General features: G+C 43.4%; 1 protein-coding gene and 1 long non-coding RNA gene across 5 annotated transcripts in view; one reads left to right on the top strand and one right to left on the bottom strand.

Moving 5' to 3' along the window:
- Positions 1–27,278, bottom strand: part of LOC311301404 (uncharacterized protein) — a 222,389-nt gene that overhangs the window by 107,788 nt on the left and 87,323 nt on the right. Inside the window, exon 5 of one of the 4 annotated variants that reach the window (XR_014629452.1) lies at positions 8,776–8,838. The exons of the other annotated variants lie outside the window; for them this stretch is intronic. The gene's annotated coding sequence lies outside the window, so the exon portion shown is untranslated. Of the gene's footprint in view, positions 1–8,775; positions 8,839–27,278 lie in introns of those variants that run through there. 4 annotated transcript variants of the gene reach the window in all.
- On the top strand, positions 18,811–20,220 carry LOC311301544. The gene is made up of 3 exons (XR_014629473.1): positions 18,811–18,851; positions 19,486–19,545; positions 19,883–20,220. It is a non-coding gene; the product is annotated as an uncharacterized lncRNA (long non-coding RNA).

The following is a 27,278-nucleotide window of genomic DNA, read 5'->3' as shown; positions in this document are numbered from 1 at the left end:
GAGCACGAGACTGAGCACGAGGGCTAGTCTGCTATTAACACAGAGTTTGTGGGCTTAACGCTTTAAGTTGGACTATTATTTGTTTTATCAGAAACCGTGCTCTCTGTGTAGGAGTTTGTGACTGAGGGAAAGTGAAATACCACCAGAGGTGTGTGTTTTTGGACTGTGACGCGAGCTTAGACCTGTTAGCCTCTCGGGCTAAATTAGCTTGTGGTTTTGCGGTAACGTTACTGTGACACGGTCATGGAAGTGACCGCAGACACATCGTTTGCCTGCTGGACGAGAGGAGACGATATCGGGAAGAGATTCGCTGGCTGACGCAGACGTTTTCGTCATTGGGGACTGTTTGGCTGTCGGTGCTGGACGGATGAAGCTGTTTAACCCTCGCTGTGCCGCTTGCAAATGGAGTTCGTCTGACAAGAGAGAGTGTTACAGACGCGGTAGGATCTGAGCTTTTCACTACACGCCAGGAGGTATTGTTGTTTTTTTATAGGTATTGTTGAGCTCCAACATTAAGCACGCCAACAAATTAATGCAGGCCTGCTAACAGAGCCAAACCAACAAAAGAGTGCACTCAGGTTCTCTTACGAGAGGTTCTCTTGTATTGCGTAAGTTGCTTACGCTACGGGTAAAGTTGTCTTTTCTCGAGATCTGAAGCCAAAAAATTATCCTTAATTTTGTATTTATTGTCAACGCAGTGCGGCAGCCAGCAGACCATAGCAGGCTGTATAAGCGTGCTCATTGGCTGCCCTGCGGCAACTGCAGCAGCCTACCAGTGAGCCCTGCGTGACGTCACGCCCAATGAGCCCGCCAGAATGGGTGTGGCTAGTGTGTATAAAAGAGGGGATCACAGGCTGAAATTCAGATTTTCATGTCTTCAGCGAAGCTCTACGCATCGCTGGACTCTGAGAGAAGCCGCCGCCGTTGAATTCAGCGACCAGCAAGCTTAGGACAGCGCCTGGAGAAGCCGGTCGTCTTCGCCACCTTCAGCCTGCCGTGCCTGCTACGTTATCCGGCGTCATATCCTTTTTCTGCTGTGTGTGTTCGCGGCTGCGACACACATTCTGTCTAAAAGAGAAATTTCCTACGAGGCGTTGTTTCAAATGCCTCGCACCTCTCTCCCCGCTCTCTCTCTCTCCCTCTGTTCGAGCCGCACAACTGCGCCGCTCACTAGGGACGTTAGAAGCGGATGGTCACGGGGCTAGCTTCCTCGCGTTCTCGCCCTCTGTTCGAGCCGCGCAGCTGCGCCGTTCACAAGGGTTGGCAGAAGCGGACCATCTGATCTAGCTTCCTCGCGCTCCCCCTCTGTTCGAGCCGCGCAAACCGCCGCTCACAAGGGAGGTCAGAAAGCGCACGGTCACTGGCGCTGGCAAAAGGAGAAAAGAGTGTTTAGTCCCGTCGAAACCGGACCAACCTCCAGTTCTCACATATTTCTCAGTCCCCTCGTTAGCTCAGGCGACTGGAAATACCTTTATTGCAGTAAACGAGCCTGTTATAATACACGCACGCCTGCAAACTAACGCTGACACAAAACACGCGCTCTCCCCCTCTGTTCGAGCCGCACAAACGGCGCCGCTCACAAGGGATGTCAGTAACGGACGGTCACGGGCTAGCTTCCTTTACGCTACCCCGCCCCGTTCGCGCGCGTCACTCACCGGCGAAAGGAGAAAAGAGGTGTTTGGTCCTGCCAAGACCGGACCAACCTCCATTTCTCACACATTTCTCAGTCCCCTCTAAGTTCAGGCGGCTGGAAATACTAATATTGCAGTAAACGAGCCTGTTATAATACACGCACGCCTGCAAACGAACGCTGACACATAACATGACGCTCGCTTATAAGCTCGCGCTACCAAAAGTTTATGTGTTCTCCCCCTGTGGCTCAGTGGCGGAACGTTAAGCTTTCGCGCCAGAGACCTGAGTTCGAATCCGGGTCTGGCGGCAGATAAAAGTTATGCTGTTCACTTCTCCGAGCTCGCGGCCAGCTTTCTTACATACAGAAAGCAAACCCGCCTCTCGCACCCTCCCACTCACAGGATGGTGCTTGAGTATTTTTGAGCGTCTAAACATATGAGCTAAGGGACTAGAGGCATGGCCTCATCGTGGGCTTGGTCCAGCGGAATTTCTATTCACGACATTTGTATGGCGGCAGGCTGGGCCTCCCCGTCTACATTCGTGAGATTTTATAATCTGGAAGTTCCCACCTTGCAGGCTAAACTGTTATCAGTTTAAGCGATTTGTATTTTCTGCCCAGTCGTTAATGTGCAGACTACTTTCGTGTACTACTAGCTTTTCTGGTGAGCTGCACTAAGGGATGAGATTCTCTATATACAGACCGGCGGAGCCGCTCTGTATTTCCCCCATCACGCGCTTGTGCACTGGTGCTGGCCCGCGTTGCTGGCCGCCTATTCTCCACTCAGCTGCGCTAGGGGTTATACTCTCTATACATAGACCGGCGAAGCCGCTCTGTATTCCTATGAAGTGCTTATGACATGTGCTGGCCTGCGTTGCTGGCCGCCTGTTCCCGCATGTTGTGTTCCCCGGGCTCCCCTGGGACTCATGCAGTGGATGCTCGGCATGCACGGCGTTGACAAAGGGTTCCCGTAGCGTAAGCAACTCACGCAATACGAGAGAACCTCTCATAAGAGAACGTACTCGGTTACCTAACGTAACCTCGGTTCTCTCTAGAAGAGGGAACGAGTATTGCGTAACCTGCCGTGTCGCGCCACGAGCTTATTCGCTTCAGTCTATGAAAACCAGAATTTCAGCCTGTGAGCCCCTCTTTTATACACGCTAGCCACACCCATTCTGGCGGGCTGAGGCTCATTGGGTGTGACTTCACACGGGCTCACTGGTAGGCTGCTTCAGGGCAGCCAATGAGCACGCTTATACAGACTGCTGTGGTCTGCTGGCTGCCGCACTGCGTTGACAATAAATACAAAAAAGGATAATTTTTTGGCTTCAGATCTCGAGAAAAGACAACTTTACCCGTAGCGTAAGCAACTTACGCAATACTCGTTCCCTCTTCTAGAGAGAACCGAGGTTACGTTAGGTAACCGAGTACGTTATCACAGACCATTGACTTTATTACCCGGGGGGGTTTTCTTCAAATTGGGTTTTTTATTTTTCATGTTTGTTGTTCAAATGTTATGTGATTTTTGCATAAAACAAAAGGAGGAAACTGAGCTATGGTGTTCTTGTGTTTGTTCCATCACATGCCATGTATTTGTGTAGCTCAGTGTTTTCTGTGGTAATATCCTATATGTTTTAAACCCAAGATTATTCTTTCAGGTACTCATTGATTAGCTGAGAGATAGTGAGAATCATAGTGTTCCTAGACAGGTTTGTCATACAATGGGATGTCTCTTTCACTATTTTACCAAGCATTAGGATTAAGAGGGTTTAATACTTTATATGTTGCTGTATAACATACTTGCCTCATTACGAGCCTAAAGGCCTGATTATGCATCTGCGTTAACTCCACGGCGTAGCTACGCCATCACTCCTACGGCGTCGTGGCCGTTTTATGGTTCTGCGTCGGGTTGCGTTGCATCACGGTGCATTTCAGGATATTGGAAATACCAGTGAAACTTAAGGTGTGTGAAAACCCCGTACACGTCCATACACTTGAGATGCACAGAGATGATCAGATACAGGACATTTCTGATTACACACACTAGATGTGTTCAGAGATTTCCAGTATACCAGCAATTGCTGATGTTGTAATCCCAATAGAAAGAGAAGGTTCCTGAACTGACTCCTGATTGGTGGGGTGAAAGGTTAGCCCCGCCCCCTGTTGGAGAGTTCCAGAAGATTGCGCACAAGCAGAAATGTAGAGAGATTGCGAACGACACGAGAGTGAGAGCAGATGCGATTGAGTGATTTGAGGGAGAACTAACTGTTTAATAATCCAGCAATAGATTATTAACAAGCTGAGAAGTAGATTTATGAGGTATTAATTCTTTAAAAAGCTCACGCTTTGAGAAAAGTGCGATGTGAATCTGAACGCGACGAGAAGAAAAGACAACTGACGTGATAGGATCTGAACTAAATCTGTTTCTTTGAGAAAATAAAAAAAATTTTGTCTCTGATTTATATTTCTCTTTGGTGAGTACCAGTTTCTTTATAAGAGATGTATTTAGAACATTGTTATTGAACCGCATGTTGAACAGCGCTATTGTTCTCGGCCTCATCAAAGTTCACACAAGTCACACAGTTTTCACCGGAGCATACCGACTCTGAAACTGGTAGAAATTTCTGTTGCCTGCACCACCTAATCTACAGTGAAAGAAAACCTTTACAAGAGTTGCAAATGTGCGTTTTGTATGTTAAAATGTATGTTATTAAATAAAAAATGCCACGAAAGTGACCCTCAAAATCTGTGCATACAACAAAACACATGTATGTGTACAATGATTTATCAGAAAATTAATCTTGTCTCTGTTTGAAGAAAAACTTAAATCAGCTGGTGCTTAATAACTATTGAAGCTATTAAACACCCTGAATTCGGTAATGACGTGTTTTATGCAATATTTATATTACGTTTTAATTTCAACTCAATACATTTGAATGCGCTAAAGGGCTATAACTGAACTTTAACATCTTAATATTTGGTCAAATTAACTCAAAGCATGCGCAAAATGAAATACATCCGCTTCTTTGAAACTACGCTTCTTTGACTCACGCTTCTGACCCAAAAACCCAAACTTCCGAGCGTTAACGCACTAGGTCTGGACGATTGTGCTGCAAGGACTCACTCAGGAGATTCCAGGAACTAACAGTATCTTTAATCATCAAATAGGGGACTATTCGAAAATCTAAAAACTTCTGAAATGGCGATGCAAAACCTGATGGAGAGCGACTCCCCATTGAGTTCTGGCGATGCTGTGCACAAGCAGCCGGAGGTGTGTGAGTGTGACACGGGCAAAGAGTGTCTACGCTAGACTGTATGTTTAAAGATCATTTTAGAGGCCAGATGGTTGGCTTGATGCACAGGATCATCGATGCTGCATGTGATATGAAAAACGATTGTGCTCAGGATACCAAACGTGTAACAAATCTCAAAAATGAAATGGATGTTGAAGAGGCCTGACAAATTCATGGACAGATGTGACCCCCATGTTTTTTAACGGCAAAGAGCCGATCGGCGTAATCCTCAGAAAAGTTCTGGATGTGTTGTGTGTATGTAGTGACGAGTTCGGAGTCACCGAAATACTCTGTATGTGTACATTTGTAACAGATCTCTGTGTGTCGCTGCTATCAAAAAATGCAAAAACTGACATTGGTGGAATAGTTGAAAGTCTGGTCAGCTTTACCCTAGAGCAAAACATGATAGCCTGCCGCGATTTTCTATTCTGGTTAGACCATCTGTAAATATCGTTATTGTTTTACTTTATGTATGTAATGCTGGTCTATCATTTTCTTCACTACCTCAATGTATGAATGTATACTCAAAAGTATAATGTTGAAATTATTAAGGTCAAAAGGTCAAACCCATCAATCATAATTAATTAAAAAGCCATCAATCATTTTGACACAAGCTGAATCTTAATACTACTAATAAAACAATCAGGGCACGCTTTCATGGTCTCCGTGAACTGGAGCGCGTCTCAAAAATAAACAGAAACACATAATATATATCTATATAAAGCTTGATATGTCCAATTTTAAACGAAAAAAATCTAATCGAAAGCAAATATCATCTGATTATGTAATCCGTATGAAAGATGCATTTCTTTCAAAAGGCGCATCCACTTTACAGCGGAGATGTATGGAGATATGTTTGCAGCCGACACTGATTTAGAAAACACTAGTTTATTAATAAACAATTAAAATGCCTCGTTATTTTATAAGACACATTTAAATATGTTTTAAGACATATTTATTATCATTAGCCTGCTTTTGCAGCAAGATTTCTGCATGCGCTTGAGTGCAGAATAGGCTATATTCCTCCATGCACCCAGTGTTTAAGCAGAAATTAATATAAACGTGCGATTAGTCGACTAGAAAAATCTGTAGTCTATGGCAACTCTAATCAATACATTTACTATAGTTGACATTATTTAATTAGTAATAAGTATCCAGCTCTTTACATTACATTTGTTGAGTTTACAATTAGTTAATGAACTAATAAAATAATAAAACAAAGATTAAATTAAGATGCTAACTATATATTTCTATTTAGCATTGCTTGTTCCACCACGCAAATGACTGTTTTTAAGGTGACAATCTGTTACACATTTGAAGATCTACTGTATCTTGAAGATTGTTGTATTGTATTGTATCTTCTGTTATAAAGATGAAGATTGACCTTTCGTTAATTAAAGAAATAAGCACATAATGTTGTAAATAAGCACATAATGTTAGATGTTCTGTTTTGACTACTTTTTGAATTTTGTATAATAATATAATGAAGAAAAAAATCGTATATATTATATAAAACATATTATTTATATATATATATAAAGGGCCTCATTGATTAACTTTGCCCAGGGCCCCCGCTCGCTCTATTGGTCTCTTGTGTTTCTGAGCACATGCTGTGTATAATGGATCCATGTTTTGTGTGTGTGTGTGTTTTAATCAATGTCAAATTGAGTTAAATACTGGTTTAAACAAACTGAATTTAGTCAACATGTTGTTTATTAAATGTCTATGTTGAAAGAGAAGGGCAATATTTGAGCTAAAGCCCACTTTGAGTAATTCGTTTATAAAGGAGTGTATGTGTAATATGTGAGTATTTTCAGTTTATTTTCATTTTTTCCAGCTCAGGCTTTAAACCTGTACATTCTTCTATCCTGCTTCCGTTACAAATCTGCGGGGACCAATCACAAACTGGCTTATCCACCTGGCGCGCTATTGGCGGGTTTCATCCAATCCAATTCCTTTTAGGATATTTGAAATTTCAGTGAAACTTAAGGTGTGTGAAAACCCTGGACACGTCCATACACTTGAGATGCACAGAGATGATCAGATACAGGACATTTCTGATTACACACACTAGATGTGTTCAGAGATTTCCAGTATACCAGCAATTGCTGATGTTGTAATGTTTAAATCCTGGTAAGCATGAGGCCAAGAAAGTTCTCAGTTCTTAAAGATTTATTAAAATCCTAAAGCAATCCAACAGTGCCAGATGTTACATAATGGTCAGCATGTACAACACACTTCAACTCTTACTCTACACCTTTTATAGGTGACAACATGTGGACTACAGCGCCATCTCCTGACTAATACACAAACACTACATTCCCCCATTACTTAAAGGATTAGTTCACATCAAAATGAAAATGTCCTGATAATTTACTCACCCCAATGCCATCCAAGATGTTCATGTCTTTCTTTCTTCAGTGGAAAAGATATTAAGTTTTTTGAGGAAAACATTTCAGGATTTTTCTCCACACAATGGACTTCAACGGTCACCAAATTGTTGAAGTCCAAATCAATGCAGTTTCAAAGGGCTCTGAAGTGCTTCAAAGGGCTCTGCACGATCCCAGCTGAGGAACAGGGTCTTATCTAGCGAAACGATCGCTCATTTTCTAAAAATAAATAAAAATGTATCACTGACTTTCAGTTTACAAGCGTGGAGAACACTTAACGGGTGTTACCCTCGGTTTGGGACGGGACTGGAGTATTTTGCACCGTACTCCCAAATTCCATGGCTTGGTGGAACATTCATAGACGCGCACAGTCCACTCTTACGCACACACACACTGCACACACTGCCACATATTTAACAAGTGCGGATTTCTTTCTTGTTTATTTTTCTTTCTTTTTCTTTCTTACGCTTTTAAAGTTGAATTGTGTTTCGGTAACACTTTATAATAACTGCACTCTATTAATCATTAGTTAAACATTAGTAAACAGTTAATCTTATCTTTTATAAAGCATGGATAGACATTAATAAGCAGTTTATGAATACAGCTATAAATGCTTTATTTTTTATTTATAAGCATATCTATAATGTGTTTAATAATTGTATTTTCTTACTTTTTAATGATCAATTTATCATTTCTAAATGAAGTATTGCATTATTTACTAACCGGTTAGTCGATTACGAACGACACGAGAGTGAGAGCAGATGCGATTAATCCAGCAATAGATTATTAACAAGTTGAGAAGTAGATTTATGAGGTATTAAATCTTTAAAAAGCCCACGCTTTGAGAAGAGTGCGATGTGAATCTGAACGCGACGAGAAGAAAAGACATAGGATCTGAACTAAATCTTTTTCTTTGAGAAAATACCTTTTTTGTCTCTGATTTATATTTCTCTTTGGTGAGTACCAGTTTCTTCATTAGAGATGTATTTAGGTAATGTGGATACTGTTTTTGGACTCTAAATGTGAAAAATACATTTGAAAAAGTGATGAGTGATATAAAAAATGTTTGAAAATGCTTTAAATGTTTTCTAATACAATCTGTGAGTGCGTATAGTTATGTTTAAATGTTTGAAAGATTATATTTTTTCTGTTGTGAAGTGTGTGCCATGCGCTGCTAGCTTTGCTAGCTCTGTACACAGACTCTAGTGTGTTAATCAAGCACATGGTGACTAGCATGTATGTGTTGCCTATATCCAAATAATTGAAACAGACATTTTGGTCATTAGAAACTGTTTATTTGAATGAGTTACTGATGATTGTTTTGGCTTTGTTTTTGCAAGGCCGGGTTTTGTTCTTGTGTTTTATTTTTCTCTTTTGTGAGTGTCTGAAAAATTGCTGCTGTGATCCTGAATCCTGTCCTGGCTGTGGACTCTTATCCCGGGTTTGGACTGTGATCCTGAATCCTGTCCTGGCTGTGGACTCTTATCCCGGGTTTGGACTGGCGAGCCATCCCATCGTTTCGTACCTGGAAACAGAGGAAAAGGAGTTGTGAGAAAAGGAGTTTTCTGATTGGGTAGGACAGAAATGCATACATTGAGTTTTTCAAGTTTTCCAGGATTTCCCTGAAGACAAAATTAAGTCTTAAGACTGGAGCAACATCTGGGTTGAGCTGTATGTGGGGCAGTCCTGGTACACATCCTAAACCAGCAAACACATCTTGGTATTCACTCAGAATGTCAGTTTGGTCTTTGTTCTCTGCTTTATACACTCTTTTAATCAGTCGAGTTTTGAGCTGCTTCTCTTCCTAGGATTGCTGGTGAATCCTCTTCTACAATTTGGAGTTCTAGGTCAAACTCATTGTCTTTGTAACCACATTTAAGCCTTACTTTACCCTTTGTCTCCATCATGTGGCCAGAATATGTAACTAACGTGCAGTTTGACTTCAGAGGTGTTTTCTTGTTAAAATCTGAAATATAAAAGTAATCAAGCTGTGCTAGTTGTGTCTCTGTAACAATGGTGACAGAGGCTCATGGGTAATGTAGAGGCCCATGGGTAATGTGGAGGCTCATGGGTAATGTAGAGGCTCATGGTTAATGTAAAGGCTCATGGGTAATGTAGAGCCTTCTGTTATCCAAATCTGCGAAAAACTAGAACATGTTGGTGTAAGAAGAAAACAACAGACACAGTAGCTCAGGGTTAGAATGACTTTTACTTAAAAAATATTTAATTTCCAGACTCAAAACTCTTGAGTCTGACTTTGGGAAGATGATAAATCCAATGTTTGTGCTAAAAGTTTAAAAGTGTTCTTTAGAAAGTTCTGGACTGCTGTTGTCTTCAACATCTTCCTCCAGCGTGAAGAAGGAAGGGTGTGTGTGTGTGTGTGTGTGTGTGTGTGTGTGGACACTGTTTCTGCACAGTGTATGTTCACAGTTTCCACTGCAGAATGAGCCGCTTGTGTAAGATACAGCAGAATAACCCCCGGTGTCAAGCTCAAGGTCAAGGTCAAGCTCAAGGTCAAACTCAAGCTCAAGGTCAAGCTCAAGGTCAAGCTCAAGCTCAAGCTCAAGGCCAAGCTTTATTAAGCTCCTTTATGCACAAATAGAAACAACTGACATATACAGGACATCTCAAAAGTAATAATAATGATAAATTGCGAATTACAAAATACAAAAGTACATAAAATATACAAAAAATAACCGAAGAAATTCCTCTAATCTAAAGTTCTACTATCTAAGTATCTAAAGTTAAAAGTGAAGAAAATTGACATTGATAATTAGGCAGCATTTCATAAAAACACAAAACAAACAACAAAATAACAGCTAACTAGAGTGATTTACAATGTTAGATTTGAAGCAATGATTACAGGAAACTATTCAATTCAAAGAACTTTATTTATCCGTTAGGAACTTCATTCATGTTGAGCATCAATGCGTGTACGGTTCCACAAACACAGCACAATATACCACACACACACACACACACACACACACACACACACACACACACGCATTACATACAAGACGCTCTCCACTATAACATCCTGCTTTGTGGCATCAACATATTTTTACATATTATTAGACAAAAATAGACAAAATTAACTTTTAAATTTAAAATTAATTAATAATAAACTTAAAATTAATAAACTTTCCTACTCAGTAATTTTTTGGAATTTGAAACCAAGACATTGAACTTGAAATTGAGAAACTTGAGGTTGAATTTTAGAAATTGATATTGGAAGATTTTGACTCTGTGTTTCTGTGTTTATCATTTATTCGAAATACTGTGTGTTACTGTTATCTTTTTATTTTTATTTAGTTTTTCTTTCATTCTTAAAAGATACAACTCATGCAAAAGAACAAACAAATAGAAAAACACACTTACCTTTTCATTAATTAGCTGCATTCCAGTGGTCTGAGTGGTTAATTGGTTTTATTCTTTTCTTACGATCGTCTTTGCTAATTTTTGCTTCAGTGAGTCGATCCAAATCTTCTGATTCTGGTCCATAGTTTTGCTTTTATAGCGAGCTAGTAACTGAGACGAGTGCTACCCGCCGTGTGCTACATTTATCATTTACTTATCATGAACCACTGACAACTCCTAAACAACTGGTGTGTAAATAATGCAATACTTCTTTTAGAAATGATAAATTAATAATTAATAAAGTATGAAAATACAATTAACAAAGCATTTATAGCTGTATTTATAAACTGCTTATTAATGTCTATTAATGCTTTATGAATGATGAATTAACTGTTTACTAATGCTCAGCTAATGATTAATATCCTGAGGTTATTATAAAGTGTTGCCTGTGTTGGTAAGTGATTCAAAACCTATACATCATTAAAAGACAAAGAAAATTGCGTATCAATTTCTAATGTGGTTTTGTTTTCCTTTATTCTCTTATTTAGCTTTTATTTAGCTATCCGGGATGATAAATATATTTCTTTGTGTGTGTGTGTGTGTGTGTGTGTGTGTGTGTGGGCGTGGTCCAGATCATTACCGCTGATCAGTGGTGACAGCTGTAGCTCACTAACGGCGCCAGCTGCAGCTGATCAACGTGCCTTCATATACTCACGTTCTCTGTCCTCTCATTGTCAGATCGTTGTGAAGTCTCCTCGTGTTGTATCCTGTTCCTGTTTGGCGGTCTCCGTTGTGCTTCAGTCTGGTGTGTTCGTGAGTCGGTGTTCCCGTTTGGTGTTGCAGTTTGTTCCTCGCTCTGTTTCTGGATTACTTCATCTGGTTCCAGTCACGGACTCCACCATTCACCACCGTCATCTTCTGTGTTGCCTGTCGAGGTCCCTGCGCCACTCAACTGCCACTGTGTTTGTTCTGTGTTCATCTGACTCTGAGAATTCTAAATAAATACTTTTACTTGCATTATTGCTTCCTCGCTTTGAGTACTATGACACTTTGCTCATTTTTGCTTCAGTGAGTCGATCCAAATCTACTGATTCTGGTCCATAGTTTTGCTAAATAAATGTTGCTTGCCCACTAGAGGGAGACATAAGGATGGAAACTATGAATGAAAATAATCGCATTGAACCAGTAAACTAGTTATCATGATTTAGTAACATTAACCAATGGAAAATCACAAATTGTAATATTATAAAATAAAAGTAAAAAATTCCAAATCTTATAAATGCAATGCATGAATGTTATATTTATATATTTATTTCATAATTATATGTTATTTTCATAAGTGTTTAAAACACGTATAATAAATAAATGTTGCCTGCCCACTAGAGGGAGACACAACATAAGGATGGAAACTATGAATGGCATTAATCACATTGATCTAGTTCATTTTTATAACTTATGGTGTACTGACAGAATTGTTTTATACAATTAGTGTACATAGAATCTGTGAAATGCTTATGGATTATTAAATGTTATAACATATATACATACACATTATATTTATAAGTATTTATACCATATATGGTGCACTTATTATACATTTATTTATTTATTTGTTTATTTGACAGGGACATTGCACAACAAATGTGTTGCACAGACCAGAGATAGCTACAAGCTAATGTTCATCTGTAGTCCCTGGGCAGAGGCAAAGTGACAGCAGCTTAATACAGTGGACAATGAGCATTCCCACTGATGAGTCCATTCACTGTACAAAATACAGATAAAACACCTGCAAGAATGTTGTAAACACTCATTTATTTTTCACACAGGTAAAGTAATCAACAGGTTTATTTGCAGAAGTATGTGATCGCAGCGATGGAAGCAGGAGAGTAACTGATGAATACAGTGTTCAGGATAGATGTCTGTTCTGAAATGGAGATCGAGGCGATGACTGAAGACGGATGAAGGAAGCAGATGACTGAAGACAAGTTGTTCAGGTAGGTATCGTGCAGGTAAGGAGTCGGGTAAGTGCATGCAGGTGAGGGCCAGAGAGGATGATGGGTAATGTAGTGAGGAGGTGGTGACTAGCTGGTGACCGTGACAAAGTGCACCATAAGTGATTAAAAACCCTCACCATTTATCCGGGCTTGGGACCGGCACTGACCGTTACTTTTCTAAATCGGATCCTCATCCGGGTTTTATCAGATAGTGGTAGACGAGGAAAACTCAAAGCTATGCACCTTTAACACGCCATCTGGAAGGCATTGTTTCCTAAGGTTAGCGTTTGGCATCAGCTCAGCTCCAGAAGTATTCCCCAGAACCGTGCGGCAGCTTTCCGACGGAGTCGAAGGAGTAGGAGTTGATGATGTAGTAGTATGGGGTCGCACTAAGGAAGAGCACGATGCAAGACTTCGCAGGGTCCTGAATCAAACACAAAGAACAGGGTTAAACTGAATAAAAAGAAGTGTCAGTTTGGTGTTAGAGAAATCACATACCTGGGAGAGAGACTGTCTGAAGAAGGGGTACAGCCGGACAGAGAAACAATCCAGGCAATTGAGGAAATGCCTGAACCAAGAGACGAGAAAGACCTGCAGAGAGCCTTAGGGTTAGTAAACTACCTGGGGAAATTTGTGCCAAATCTGTCAGCAAACACAAGGTCATTAAGAAGCCTGTTGGAATCAAAAACTGAGTGGCAGTGGGAAAGGGAGCATGTTGAAGAGTGGTTGTGGTTGAAGAGCAGTTTGACTAAAGAACCTGTTCTAAAATTCTACCACCAGGATAAGCCACTAAAAGTCTCTACAGATGCATCGAAATCGGGTTTAGGAGCCGTTTTACTCCAGCAACATGACACCGAGTGGTATCCAGTCGCATATGCATCCCGCACTATGACATCTGCGGGAAGAAAGTATGCGCAAATAGAAAAAGAGACTCTAGGTGCAGTGTTTGGCTGTGAGAGATTCCATGAGTATGTTTACGGAAGACCAGTCATCCTAGAGACAGATCATAAGCCTCTCATAGCAATGTCAAAGAAACCACTGGGAGAAGTGCCACCGCGCAAACAAAGACCAATGCTTCGTCTACAGAAGTATGATCTGGCATCTGAATTTAAAAAGAAGAAAGTGGTTGTGCAAACAAAAGCCATATTTGCACGTCACGGTATTCCAATAACTGTAATAATGGACCACAATTCAAAAGTCAGAGCTTTAAGGACTTTGCAAGAAATTATGGCTTTCCAATGGCTTAGCGGAGAAAGGAGTGCAGATCATGAAACCCCTGCTAGAAAAAGCCGCTGAGACAGGTGAAGATCCACACCTGGCTGTTCTTAACTACAGAGCATTGGAGAATGGCCTTTCACCAGCGGAAATGCTCATGAATAGGAAACGGCAGACAAAGCTTCCATTGCTGCTGTCAATCAGACATCGTGGGAGGGGCGTCGATTTTGTGACGTCACAATATCGAACAGCTTGATTTGAGACAGGAGGAAACATATAAGAAGATTAAAAAAAAAAAACACTGGATGGATTTTGATCATTTTATGATGGTTTTGTGTACAGGCACTTCACCCACACTTCACCCACTCTACATATTAGAGCACACTAGTAAATAGACAGCATGCATTTGAAAGCATATGTCCCGTGAAGCAAATGGTACAGACGTGTGATTGAGGCGCAAACGACTCCGTCTCTCCCGACAGAACCATCCTGTGCCTGGAGTGTCCCAGCAGTCCTCGATCAGCATATTGATGAATCCCTGCACTAGATAGGCACTATCATACTGTGATGATGAAGGCCATTGTGCCACGTTTAATTCACATGTAAACCTTTAAAAGGCTTTTTGAAGCACTAGGGCAGTAAAGAGTCCTGCCCATATTTGCTCAGCCCTACACTTCCATCCTACTTAATGCAACTGTAATAGTAGGGATGTTCAGTTTAAGTGATTCTTTAGCCATTTTATCAGATCTTTCATTTCCTGGTATATCAGCATGTGCTGGTACCCAAACACATTTAATTATTGTTCCAGCTTGCCTTAATCTATACATAATATTCAATATTTCTATATAGATATCACATCTAACTGTTTGATATGTTTGCAGGCTTATAAGTGATGCCATTGAATCTGAACAAATCACAACTTTATTTGGCATCACTTCTTCCACCCAACTAAGTGCCATCTGAACTGCCACCAATTCTGCGGTATACACTGAAGTCCCATCTGTAAATCTCCCATATTTTCCTATTTTAAACTCTGGAACATAAAATGCTGATCCAGTGCGACCTATCTCTGGATTTCTTGATCCATCTGTGTATATTGGAAGAAATGCATAATAAACTGTTCTGATATATTCAATTGTATAGCTCTTAATGTCAATTTGTCCTTTTTTAACACTCTCATGAGTTTGTAAATCAACTTCAGGTTGGCTAATAAACCAGGGGGTATTGGGGAAATGGTTACCGTTAATAAAAATTATGTATTATTTAGCGACATTCCTGTAGCCCATTCCTTTGCTTTCCATGCAAAACCTGTTCCTGTTGAGTTTATTGTCTCCCAACTCCCCTCTATTATTGCCTTTGTAAAATGTTCCTGTTTCTGCCCTTGTAAATTGATCCAGTAAGCAACAGATCTTTTGTGCTGTCTTATTTCTAATGGGGACTCTCCTGTTTCCACTTGCATTGCTGAGATTGGAGTTGTTTTAATTGCTCCTGTGATACATCTCAAAGCTCGTGCTTGAGTTAAATCTAACCTGTTTAGCATACTAGTTGATGCAGATCCATATATAATGCATCCATAATCCGAAACGGATCGTAAGAGAGCACAGTATATGTTGATCATAGATTGTTTATCAGTCCCGCATTCTTGGCCTACTATACATCTCATCAGATTTAGTACTTGCTGCATTTCTCTTCTATATATTTGACATGAACTTTCCATGTTAATTTGGAGTCAAACCATAAACCTAAATATTTAAAATTTGATAACCTTTCTAGTGGCTGTTTATATAAATAAAGTTTAATATTTTCTGCAATCCTCTTTTTAGTAAAAAACTTACAACACATTTTGGATATAGAGAGTCTAAATCCCCATTCCACTGACCATTTCTCTACAATCTCAATTGCTTCTTGAATTTTTTGCACTTTATATTTAACATTTCTTCCCCTCTTCCCCATTGCTCCATCATCTGTATATAATGCTGTTTTAATTCCTGGATGAATTCCTTCATAGCCTATATATCATTGATCATTATGTTAAATAATACAGGACTGTGGTGTTCCATTTTCTACATTCACCATCTGAGATAATGTATTGCCAACCGTCCAAATAAGAAACTTAAAACACAATTATAAAATCTTCCTTCAATTCCAATTCTTTGCAACTTTAATAGCAATCCTTCTCTCCACATCATATCGTATGCTTTTTCGATGTCAAAGTATACTGCCACTAACACCTCTTTCATTGCTAGAGCCGTTTTTACATCAGTTTCTAATCTTATTAATGTGTCTAAGGTGGATCTAGCTGGTCGAAAACCATACTGATCCGAGCTGTTAATCCTTTGCTTTCTAACACGTAATAAAGTCGATTAACGATCTGAATGTGAAAATGTCGTCATCAGAAGAATATGATATGGAAAGTTTCTGTTGTTCTCTAAAAGTACTAAAAATATTTTTACAATGTTTACATGGTACAATAACTGGTAGGTTACTGTTTTTATTATTGCTTGGCACACATTTTCAATAAATTTCTTGTGATTTGAATCTGATTTTGATTCAATATTGATTAATTTAGATAAATATTAGGTACAGATACATGTTCATTTTTCTCAAGAAAAAAGCATATCTCACCTAATGCTGTAAATATAATGCCCTGTCAGCTTTTATTATTATTAAAGGTTAAAAATAACAACTCAAATGAAATATAATAGGGGTTTTATTATAATGTTAAAATATTTTAACGATATATGTAAAAAAATATGTAATTTTTTTTTTAATAAAAATAAATATGTAAAAAATATAATAAATATGTAATATAGTGCACATATTTAGCAAAATAGCTATTTTTCTAGCCAACTAGCGTGCTATGGTCATTAATGTTCCTGAGGTAAATGTAGCGTCACGTGTAGGTTATAGTGTTCTCCAGCTGTTATTGAGCTCTTCCGCGGGTGAAAAACACTGACTGATCGATATTATGTATGAGGGATTTACATTTCGGTAAGTTGTACTGTATCTTTCAACACACCTATTGTTCATTCCTGTTTATTTGCTATTAACTAGTAGTCACGAGTAAGAGATGATCGGTGCAGGAGATACAGAGATCTGTCACGTCACATCTACAAGCGCCTAAACCGTATTTATTGTTGAATTTCGTGATAAAATGGACAGAATCTGAGAGCTGAGAGTGTGTTTCATATCAATAGTAACCTTGTCTGTCTGTGTCAGTCCTCTTTGCTTCATGATTTTCCTCTGCGTGAGAAACTGGATGTGTCGTGAGAGCGAGTGAAAAGTGTCGATTGCCTGATTCTCAGCATTGGCAGCCCTGCATGAAGTCAAATTAATCTCCATAACACACCACTGAGGATTTGTTCTGCATGATATCAGCATTGACCAGCAGGTGTCGCTGTGTGCATTCCAAACCTGGAGAAATCAACCACTTTTACACACATCAGGCTGGAAAGCTTTAAAGCTTCATGAAGCTTCATCTCACCATCACTACCTTCAGGTTCACTCAGCTCAACAGTTATATGCTATATTAGCAATAATGATTATTTTGGGAGACATGGATGAGCTTTGATTGGTGGTTCCCATCATGCACTGCAACAATAGGCTTTATGTTTATTTCTCCAGTGATGGTTGGTTGGTCAGATGAGAGGAAGTGAATAACCACAGGAGGAGCTGATGATGTTTAAAGGAGGAGCTGTAACTATATATAATGAAGAGGAAGACTGACAGAAACAGAAAATGGCTGATAAGTGTGATCTGTGTCTGCTGGGACTGATCATTCTCTCTTCACTTCTCACAGGTAAAGAAATCTGTATTTTCTCTAAAGACATTTAGTGGAATTAGTCTGGAAAGAGTTCATTTGAACATGCTCAGTTTATTCTTGCACACATTCACGTTGTGATCTCAGAGTTGTGTATTGATACACACAGATCATACTGTATTATTCCTGATACTGGACATAGTGTCACTCAAACATCTGATGATGGAGAATTATCTTCATATTAAGAGTGTGTCAGTGATTTGAACAGCTCTCTGATAAAGACTAATAGTTTATTCTGGAGAGTGTGTTGTTTGCTTTAAGTCAGGAAAAATACTATGATTTAAAACTTCTGCTTTTTATGCTGGTGTGTTTTATGTTTCATTTATTAATATATATCATAATGATCACTGAGATATACTGTGTTTCAGGAGCCAGTGGAGAGGATGTGTTCATCAGTCCTGGTGAAAATGTCTCTCTGTCCTGTAATAAAGCTCTTTCTGACTGCAAATCAACTACATGGATCTACTTTGACAGACAATCAGGGAGAGTTGAACTGATTACTGGAGGGATAAAGAATAAAGACACAGAGAGACATGAGAGACTGAGTCTGGAGTCTGACTGCTCTCTGAACATCAAGAACGTCACAGGAGAAGAAGATTATGGAACATACAGCTGCAGACAATATGTGAATGGCAGAGAACAACGACCTGATGATGCTGATGTTTCTCTGCATGTTCTTCATGGTAAGTTTATGATTATGTGGTCAATTTAAAAAGGGCAGATTCTCCCTTTAAACTCAGATGATGATTGAAGAGTCTGTGATTTGTGTCTTGTGTTCAGTTTCAGTGTCTCCATCATCATCATCATCATCATCATCTTCATCATCATCTTCATCCTCACAGACTGAGATCAGTCCAGGCCGCTCTGTGACTCTCTCCTGTCAGTTGTATTCAGATTATAGATTATCCTGTGATGATTTGGTCAGTTATGAGGGACTTGAGCTGTTGTGGGTGAATCAGGCTGGTGTTGATCTGAAGACAGACTCCAGATATCAGATATTATCATCATCATCATCAGCTCTAGATCGCTGTCTCATCCTCACTCTGACTACAACACTCCTGAATGAAGATGACAACAGAGAGTGGAGATGTCAGCTTACTCGCGGAGATCAACTGGAGACCTCAGTCAGATACACTGTCAAGTATTCAGGTGAGAAAACACTCTTTTCTGACAGATTTGTGGAAACTTCCACAGATTGGCTCTACTCTTTCTGATGGCTTCATACGTTTCGGAGTTGTAAAATATTAGTGGTCAAAGTAATAAACTGCATAACAATCCTTATAATCCCCAATATTGGCCTCCTACATGGGTCATACATGATATATTGCATAAATCAGACGAGTGTATTAAAGCCTAGTATGACCCATGTAGGAGGTCGGCTTTAGGAATTATAAGGCTTATGTCCTTCACTCAAGCTGAAGGTTTATTTGCAGAAGCTCAACTGTGTTTCACTCTCATATAAACCAGGAATAGATTATACAGTAACACAGTAATACAGTAATACAGTAATACAGTACAGTCTCTTCTCAACTACTGCCACTGTAAACTGTGATGATGGAACACAAACTGCAGGTCATGATCGATATGAAAATATGATGTTAAATAATAAATAGGTTTATTTTTGGTGAATGGCGAGCTTGAGAGTGAAGTAAGAAGATAATAGATGACAGACTCGTGCACATATTCATCATTTCTGTGATGTGAAGCTCCAGTATTATGTGATGATGATGTTGTGTATATGTGGCATTATGTGTTGAACTGAACTAACAGACGTGATCCACAGATCCAGCTGATACAGCATCAGAAACTGAAGTCAGTGTGACTGCTGGATCATTATACAGAGGTACGACACGTTCATTTATACTGACAGCTTTATAACATTAAACTATAAGTCAGTCTGTAAATGCTTCATCAATAACTGTTGATAGTTGAATACCCTTGACTTCAGTCATGTACAGTTTCTCTTCTTCCTCTCATGTTTCCTGCAGTGATTGTGATTATTGTTGAGATGGCAGTGTTTGCTGCTCCTACTGTGATTCTTCTTCAGATCATCTGTGCAAGAAGAGCTGGTGAGTTTTGAGCCGCACACAATCTGATGATTCACACTCATCTGATCTGGAACAATCTGCAATCATGATAAAAACACATACGAGAGGTCAGTCAATGCTTTTATTTTGCAGGGAGGAAGGACTCGAAGCACCCAGAGGAAATAGAGATGCCGACAATATTAGAATAAAATACTGATGAGTTTAGAGCCAATCTGCAGCAATATTTACAATAGCAGAAACTTACAGAGGATTGTTCATTGTTTTATTTTCTTCTTCTCAGAAAACAGAGAAAAAACTCTGAGCACTTATAGTGACATAATCATGTTTAGATTAAAATGTGTTTTTTTACATATAAAAAGCCAGATTTATTTTCATTTAGTGATTTTATGGATATATTTGCCTACAGTGTTGAAAGTCATTCTCTTGCGCTTCATATGTAAACTGCTTTAAATATAATATTGATACAGTAATGGACAGACTCAGACTGTATAATCTCTCTCTGTTCTGTGTGATGGAGCTGATTTGAGGATTCTTGGATCTTGTCTAGGGCTGTGCAATTAATTGAATTATTTTGCCATGTTCTGTTTTGAAAGAACGCTCTTATTTTGTCTTGTGTTCTGAATGACGCACGCGCACATCCGCCCCTCCCGATGCCATAAACTCTCTCAGCTTGAATGTTTAAACTGATAAAACTTAAAAAGAAATTAAAATGATAAACTTTAGTTACGATGCAATGCTGGCCCGATTGTACAAGTGACAATTCCATCGTGTCCCGACTCCTAAACGCGAATGTGTAGTTTCGACGCTTGCCTTGTCCAACACATTCAGAGAGAGAGAGAGAAGACGCATCACCGCTGAACACTCACGCGGTTTGTGAAATTGCGTCTTGGAGAAAGTTTTAAAATGATTGATTTGATTTTATAATCTGTGTGGATTGATTTAGGCTACTCATACAATCTACATGCTAAAGTGAATCAATGTTTGCGGGGGAATTTCCCGCATTATAAGTGGCAGACCTGCAGGAATTATTAAAATACTCATTGAAGTAGTATCTGGGTCAATATCACTATAAAGTGCCTTTGGTGTCCTCATCAGAATCGCTCAGTCATCATGAACATAATGCAAAATAATGAAATTCTGAGGTTGTGTTATAAATGGCCAAACACTTACACACATACAAGAACAATGATACGTCTCTTGAAATGTGTTTTTCTGATTTTATACCATTTTCTTTGATTGGATGTATGTGATTTTGGCATGTCCCGCACGCTGCTCAGCTAACTTCAGTGAGTGTAAAAAGTGGTTAAATTACATAAAATTATAATACTTTTTTAATGTACTTATTGTCCTCAGCAAGTTATTTAATAAAACGTACTCGGTTACTAACGTAACCTCTGTTCTCTCTAGAGAGGGAACGAGTATTGCGTAAGCTAGCTTACGCTGCGGGAAAGTCTCCTTTCTCGAGATACTGAAGCCAAAAATTATCCTTAATTTTTTAAACCTTGTCAACGCAGTGCGGCAGCCTGCAGACCTAGGGCAGGCGAATCGCGTGCCCATTGGCTGCTCTGCGGCAACTGCAGCAGCCTATGGCTGAGCCTTGCGCGTGACGTCACGTCCAATGAGCGCGCTTGGCGCGCTTAATGCGTCACAGCCCGACATTAGGGGTGTGGCCTAGCGTATATAAGCAAGGAACAGAGGCTGCTTCGCTGGTTTCTGTCGCATGAAGCGAAATGAGCTCATGGCGAGAGCACGGCGGGTTACGCAATACTCGTTCCCTCTCTAGAGAGAACAGAGGTTACGTTAGTAACCGAGTACGTTCTCTTACGAGAGGTTCTCTCGTATTGCGTAAGCTAGCTTACGCTGCGGGAACACCCTTGTCAACGCCGTGCGCTTGCCCAGCATCCTGAATGAATCCCATGGGGAGCCCAGGGAACGCGAAGCGGAGCTGGGCGGCCAAGATACCACAGTACACAAGCACATAATATGGGGCAGGGAGCGGCACAGCCGGTCCAACTAACACTTCCCACATAGTGTAGCTCAACCAGTAGAGCTAAATCAGCAGCGTAGCCCGCGCACAGACAGTGGGCTGGCTTACGCGAGACTTAGACTGATAACACTTTGGCCTGCAAAGCGGGAACTTCCAGGTTGTAAAACTTAACAAATGTGGAGGGGGAGGCCCAGCCTGCCGCTGCACAAATGTCATGAATGGGAATCCCACTGGACCACGCCCACGATGAGGCCATGCCTCTGGTGGAGTGCGCCCGAATGCCCAAGGGGCACTGCAGGTTTTTAGATGCGTAAGCAGCTGCGATAGCATCAACTATCCATCTGGACAGGGTGTGTTTCGAGGCGGCGAGACCCTTGGTGCGCCCACCAAACGAAACAAAGAGCTGCTCTGAACGCCTGAAGGCGGCGGAGCGTGAAATATAGCTTCTCAGCGCCCTAACTGGGCAGAGGAGATTACTATCTGCCTCGCAACCAGCATTCGGCAGGGCTGAAAGGGAATGACCTGCGCTCTGAAGGGAGTGCCCAAAATTTTGGGGACGTACCCATACCTCGGTCTGAGAATAACTTTAGAGTCATTGGGTCCGAACTCGAGGCACGCAGCGTTAGTGGATAACGCGTGAAGGTCTCCCACACGTTTTACTGAAGACAGTGCTATCAGAAAAACGGTTTTGAGCGTGAGGTATTTCATATCCACAGTTTCTAAGGGTTCAAAGGGATGTGCTTTCAGTGCGTCTAAGACCAGTGAAGGATCCCACATAGGAACCGAAGGGGGTCGCGGGGGGTTCATCCTCCTCGCTCCTCTAAGGAAGCGGATGACAAACTCGTTCCTTCCTAATGCGCGGCCCGGCTCTGAGACAGAGAGCGCTGAAATGGCCGCGACATAGACTTTGAGCGTGGAGGGGGACCTGCCCGCGTCCAGTAGCTCTTGAAGGAAGCACAATACTTGCGAGACCCCACATGTCTGTGGATTGAGCCCTCTGGTAGTGCACCATTTGTTAAACACCGACCATTTAGACGTGTAGAGCCGCCTCGTGGAGGGGGCTCTAGATTGTATGATCGTGTTCATCACCCCTTCTGGTAGATCAGCATGTAATTGTTGAGGCTCCACGCATGCAGAGACCAGTGCTCTGGGTGGGGATGCCAAATCGAGCCGCGGGCTTGAGAGAGAAGGTCTCTCCGCACCGGAATCGGCCAGGGGGCTGAGTCTGCCAATTGTATGAGTTCCGGGAACCAAGCTTGGTTCTCCCAGAACGGGGCTATGAGGAGCACTGTGTGGCGCGCTTTCCTGACTCTCTCGATGACCTGAGGCAGCAGAGAGACCGGTGGAAACGCATATAGCGGGCCGCTGGGCCAAGACTGGGCCAGCGCGTCCTCGCTCTTTGAAAAGAATACTGGGCAGTGTGCGTTGTCTTTTGACGCAAAGAGGTCGACTTTCGCTCTGCCAAAGCGGCGCCACAGCGACTGGACTGTTTGGGGGTGTAGAGACCACTCCCCAGGGGGAACGTTGTCCCTGGACAGTCTGTCGGGGCCCTCGTTCAGATGGCCAGGCACATGCGATGCTCTCAGAGAGCGCAGAGAGTGCTGAGCCCATACGAGGAGGCGTTCCGTCAGGGCGCAGAGCTGCTTTGATCTGACACCGCCCTGGCGGTTCACATAGGCCACTACTGAAGTGTTGTCCGTGCGGACTAGAACATGGTGACCATGGAGGAATGGGAGGAAGTGCATGAGCGCTTTCTCGACCGCGAGCATCTCTAGACAGTTTATGTGTAGGAGATTCTCCTGGTCTGACCAGTGGCCATAGACCGGTCTGCCTTCGAAGAGCGCTCCCCAACCTAGGTTGGACGCGTCTGTTGAGACAACTTTCCGGTGTGAAACCACTCCCATATTCACTCCCGTGTGATACCATTCGGCTGCTAGCCAGGGCTGCAGGGCTGAGACACAGACCTGAGTCACTCTGATTAGCGAGCCGCCGGTCGCCCAGGCTCGATGAGATACGCGCGTTCTCAGCCAGCGTTGAAGCGGGCGCATGCGCAGTAAACCCAGCTGAAGCACTGCTGCAGCTGAGGCCATATGCCCCAGAATACGCTGAAATGCTTTCAGGGGAACCCGGTTGCCTTCCTTGAAGGATGCAGCGAGGCGCTGGATGCGGCGCGCGCGCTGCTCCGACAATCTGGCCGTCATCGCCACCGAGTCTAGTTCTATTCCGAGAAAGGAAATCGACTGCCGGGGCGAGAGCGAGCTCTTGGTCCAGTTGACCGCTAGACCCAGACCCTCCAGGTGGTCGAGTAGCGCTGTTCTGTGAGACACAAGTTCTGTCTCTGACTGCGCTAGAACGAGCCAATCGTCCAGATAGTTCAGAATTCGCATTCCCTGACTCCTCAGGGGAGCGAGAGCCGTGTCCATGCATTTCGTAAATGTACGGGGTGCTAAAGACAGGCCGAACGGCAGGACTGTGTATTGATAAGCTCGACCGTCGAAGGCGAATCTCAAGAATGGCCTGTGACGGGGAGTTATCTGGATCTGGAAATACGCGTCTTTCAGATCGAGAGAGATAAACCAGTCTCCTGGGCGAATTTGCGCAAGGATCTGTCTGGTTGTAATCATCCTGAACGGCCGTCTCATGAGAGCCTTGTTCAGATGTCTCAGATCTAAAATAGGCCTTAATGCTCCGTCCTTCTTGGGAACGAGGAAGTAACGGCTGTAAAAGCCTGACTCGCTCAAGGAAGGATGAACCTGTTCTATGGCCCCTTTTCGCAGCAGCTTTGCTATTTCTGCTTGAAGCAGATGTGCTGTTTCCAAACTCACTTTCGTTTCCGTCTGCGCTAGAAAACGCGGAGGGCGACGAGCAAATTGGAGCGCATAACCGTGTCTTATGGTGTTGAGCACCCATTCTGACGCGCCCTGAATAGCCTCCCATGCCTTTGCATGCATAGCTAGGGGTCGAATGGTCTCTGGGTTCAGATCGCCGCGTTGCGCGGGATGGGGAACCTGTATCAGAGAAGATGGGGCGGCGCGTGCGCCGCCGATGCTCGGACACGAGGGCAGAAGAACAGGGCTGGCCGACTGTGCAGATTTTAGTAGCTCGATCTCGGACGATGGAGCGTGAACTGCTGTCAAATAACCCAGGCGCGAGAGCGGCGTGGGGATTATGGTGTCTGAAAGTGGGTGCGCGTGCTCGTGAGCTGGCGCAGGATTTACACTTATGACACGGCCAGTGTTTGGGGGCTTTATGAGGTTTGCAACCTGTCTGGCAGAGCGGGTAGTGGGCAGGTGTGAGCACAAGGCTGTGGGCACATTTTTTACACTTGATGCTCGAGCGGAAAGTTTCCGCTTTAAGAGATAGCGCTCTGGACGCGTTGCCATGGGAACCTGGTCTGTGTGAGGCAGTGAGCACACGGGAGTGGGCACTTTTTCTACACTTAATACCCCTGCGGCTTGAGCCGTAGCAACTTGAGGTAACTGAGTGACAGAGCGAGCAGCGAGTAGGTGTGAGCACGGAAGTGTGGGCACATTTACTACATTTAGTACTCGAGCGGTGAGAGGCCGCTTTATGAGAGAGCGCTCTGGGCGCGTTACCATGGGGATTGTACTTGTGTGAAGCAGTGAGCACATGGGTGTGGGCACATTTTCTACACTTAAAGCACTTATACTCTTTTTGAGATTTATCTGGGTCGCCGTGAAAACGGCGTTTGTGTGCAGGCGAGCGAGTGTTAATACTGGCTCGTTGGCTGCGGTGTGTGCTGCTGCAGTAGCCTGAACATAGGGGACTGACAGAGCTGTACGTTTTGATGGCGGTCCGGCCGTAGCGGGACTCAACCATCTTTTCCTCCTTGCGGATGCTAGGAGGACTTCGCGGGCTCGGGCTTCAACGCGATCTTGGGCCGCGGGCCCCGTGGGGGCGGCGGTCTGTGACGGCTGGTCGAGCGCGACCTGGGGCGACTGCCCTGGCGTCGCTGCGAAGCGCTGGGAGGCCTGGAAGAGCGCTGGTTAGAGCTGCGCACAGGAGGCTGAGTTTGAGGGCGGCCTGTGGCTGGGCTCGGACGGCGGGGCAGGAAGAGGTTCATCGCCTGTGACGCCTTCTGCACTTCAGAGAACCGCTCCACAATTCCGCTGACCGCAGGGCCAAAGAGGCCGGTGGGCGAGAGTGGTGCGTTCAGAAATACAGCGCGCTCTGACTCACTCATGTCCGCGAGCGTCAACCAAAGGTGTCTGTCGATGACGGTGAGCGCGGCCATGGATCTGCCGATGGCTTGAGCAGCGGTCTTGGTAGCGCGTAGCGCAAGATCCGTAGCGCTGCGCAGATCGGTTAAGGCAGACTGATCCGAGCCCTTCTCGTCCAGTTCACGGAGGAGGTCGGCTTGAAGGATCTGAAGAATGGCCATTGAGTGCAGGGCGGAAGCAGCCTGGCCGGAGGCGGCGAAAGCGCGGCCGGCGAGAGCTGAGGTGGTCCTGCAGGCTTTAGACGGCAGGGCAGACTTTGAGCGCCATCTAGCAGACGGCGGGCAAAGGTGTGTTGCCACAGCATCCTCAACGGCGGGGATACCGTTATAGCCGTTCTCGGCGGCTCCGTCCACCTGGGAGAGAGCCGAGGAGACTGGCGAGCGGAGTCTGGTGGAGAACGGAGCGTTCCAGGATTTAGAGAGCTCGGCGTGGAGCTCAGGCAGGAAGGGTGCTGACCTAGAGGCAGGCGCAGGGCGGCGGCTAGGTAGAAAACACCCGTCAAGGCGATTGGGCTCCGGCTCCTTGGGTGGGGACCAATCCAGTCCCATTCTCTCGACCGCTTGAGTGAGGAGGCGGAGAAGCTCCGCGTCAACACTAGCGCGGGATCTGGAAGACTCCAAAGTCGAGGGGGCGGAGCGGTGAGAGCCCGACCACTCCTCGCTGTCAGACGCGAGCAGAGAGCAGCTGTCAGCGGCATCATCTGCATCATCCCCCAGGACGACAGCAGTGCGGGCAGAGGCCGGCCGCTGCGCGTCGGTGAAGGGTGGGGGGGAAGGAGAGAGCGAGGCTCGCGGGAGAGGTTCCGGCGAGCACTCAGCTGTAGCGTCCAGTTCCGGCGCCCTTTAGGAGCGACGTTTCTTCTTACGTGGCCCGGAAGAAGTGGCCGGAGAAGGTGGAGGTTCTTCAAATTTAGCGAGTCGAGCCCGTAGGGTCGACATCGGTAACTCCTCACACTGTTCGCAGCCGCCCTCGGAGAGAGCGCGAACTGCGTGGTCGAAGCCCAGGCAGAGAGCGCACACCACGTGGCGGTCTCCGTCGCTGAGCGCGGCTCTGCACGAGCCACAGGATGTGCGAGGCATTTGCAACAACGGCCGGCGTCATTTGCGAGCGGCCGGCGTCCTCAGGCTGAAATCCTCGGCGTGCTGGTCGCTTGATTCGACGGCGGCTTCCTCGGAGATCAGCGATGCGAAGAGCTTCGCTGAAGAGACAGAAATCAGCGAAGCAGCCTCTGTTCCTTGCTTATATACGCTAGGCCACACCCCTAATGTCGGGCTGTGACGCATTAAGCGCGCCAAGCGCG

This window comes from Rutilus rutilus, assembly GCF_951802725.1.
Source record: "Rutilus rutilus genome assembly, chromosome: 1".
Taxonomy (NCBI): domain Eukaryota; kingdom Metazoa; phylum Chordata; class Actinopteri; order Cypriniformes; family Leuciscidae; genus Rutilus; species Rutilus rutilus.
Note: the sequence above shows the minus strand (reverse complement) of the source record. Positions and strands in the feature narration are given on the sequence as shown.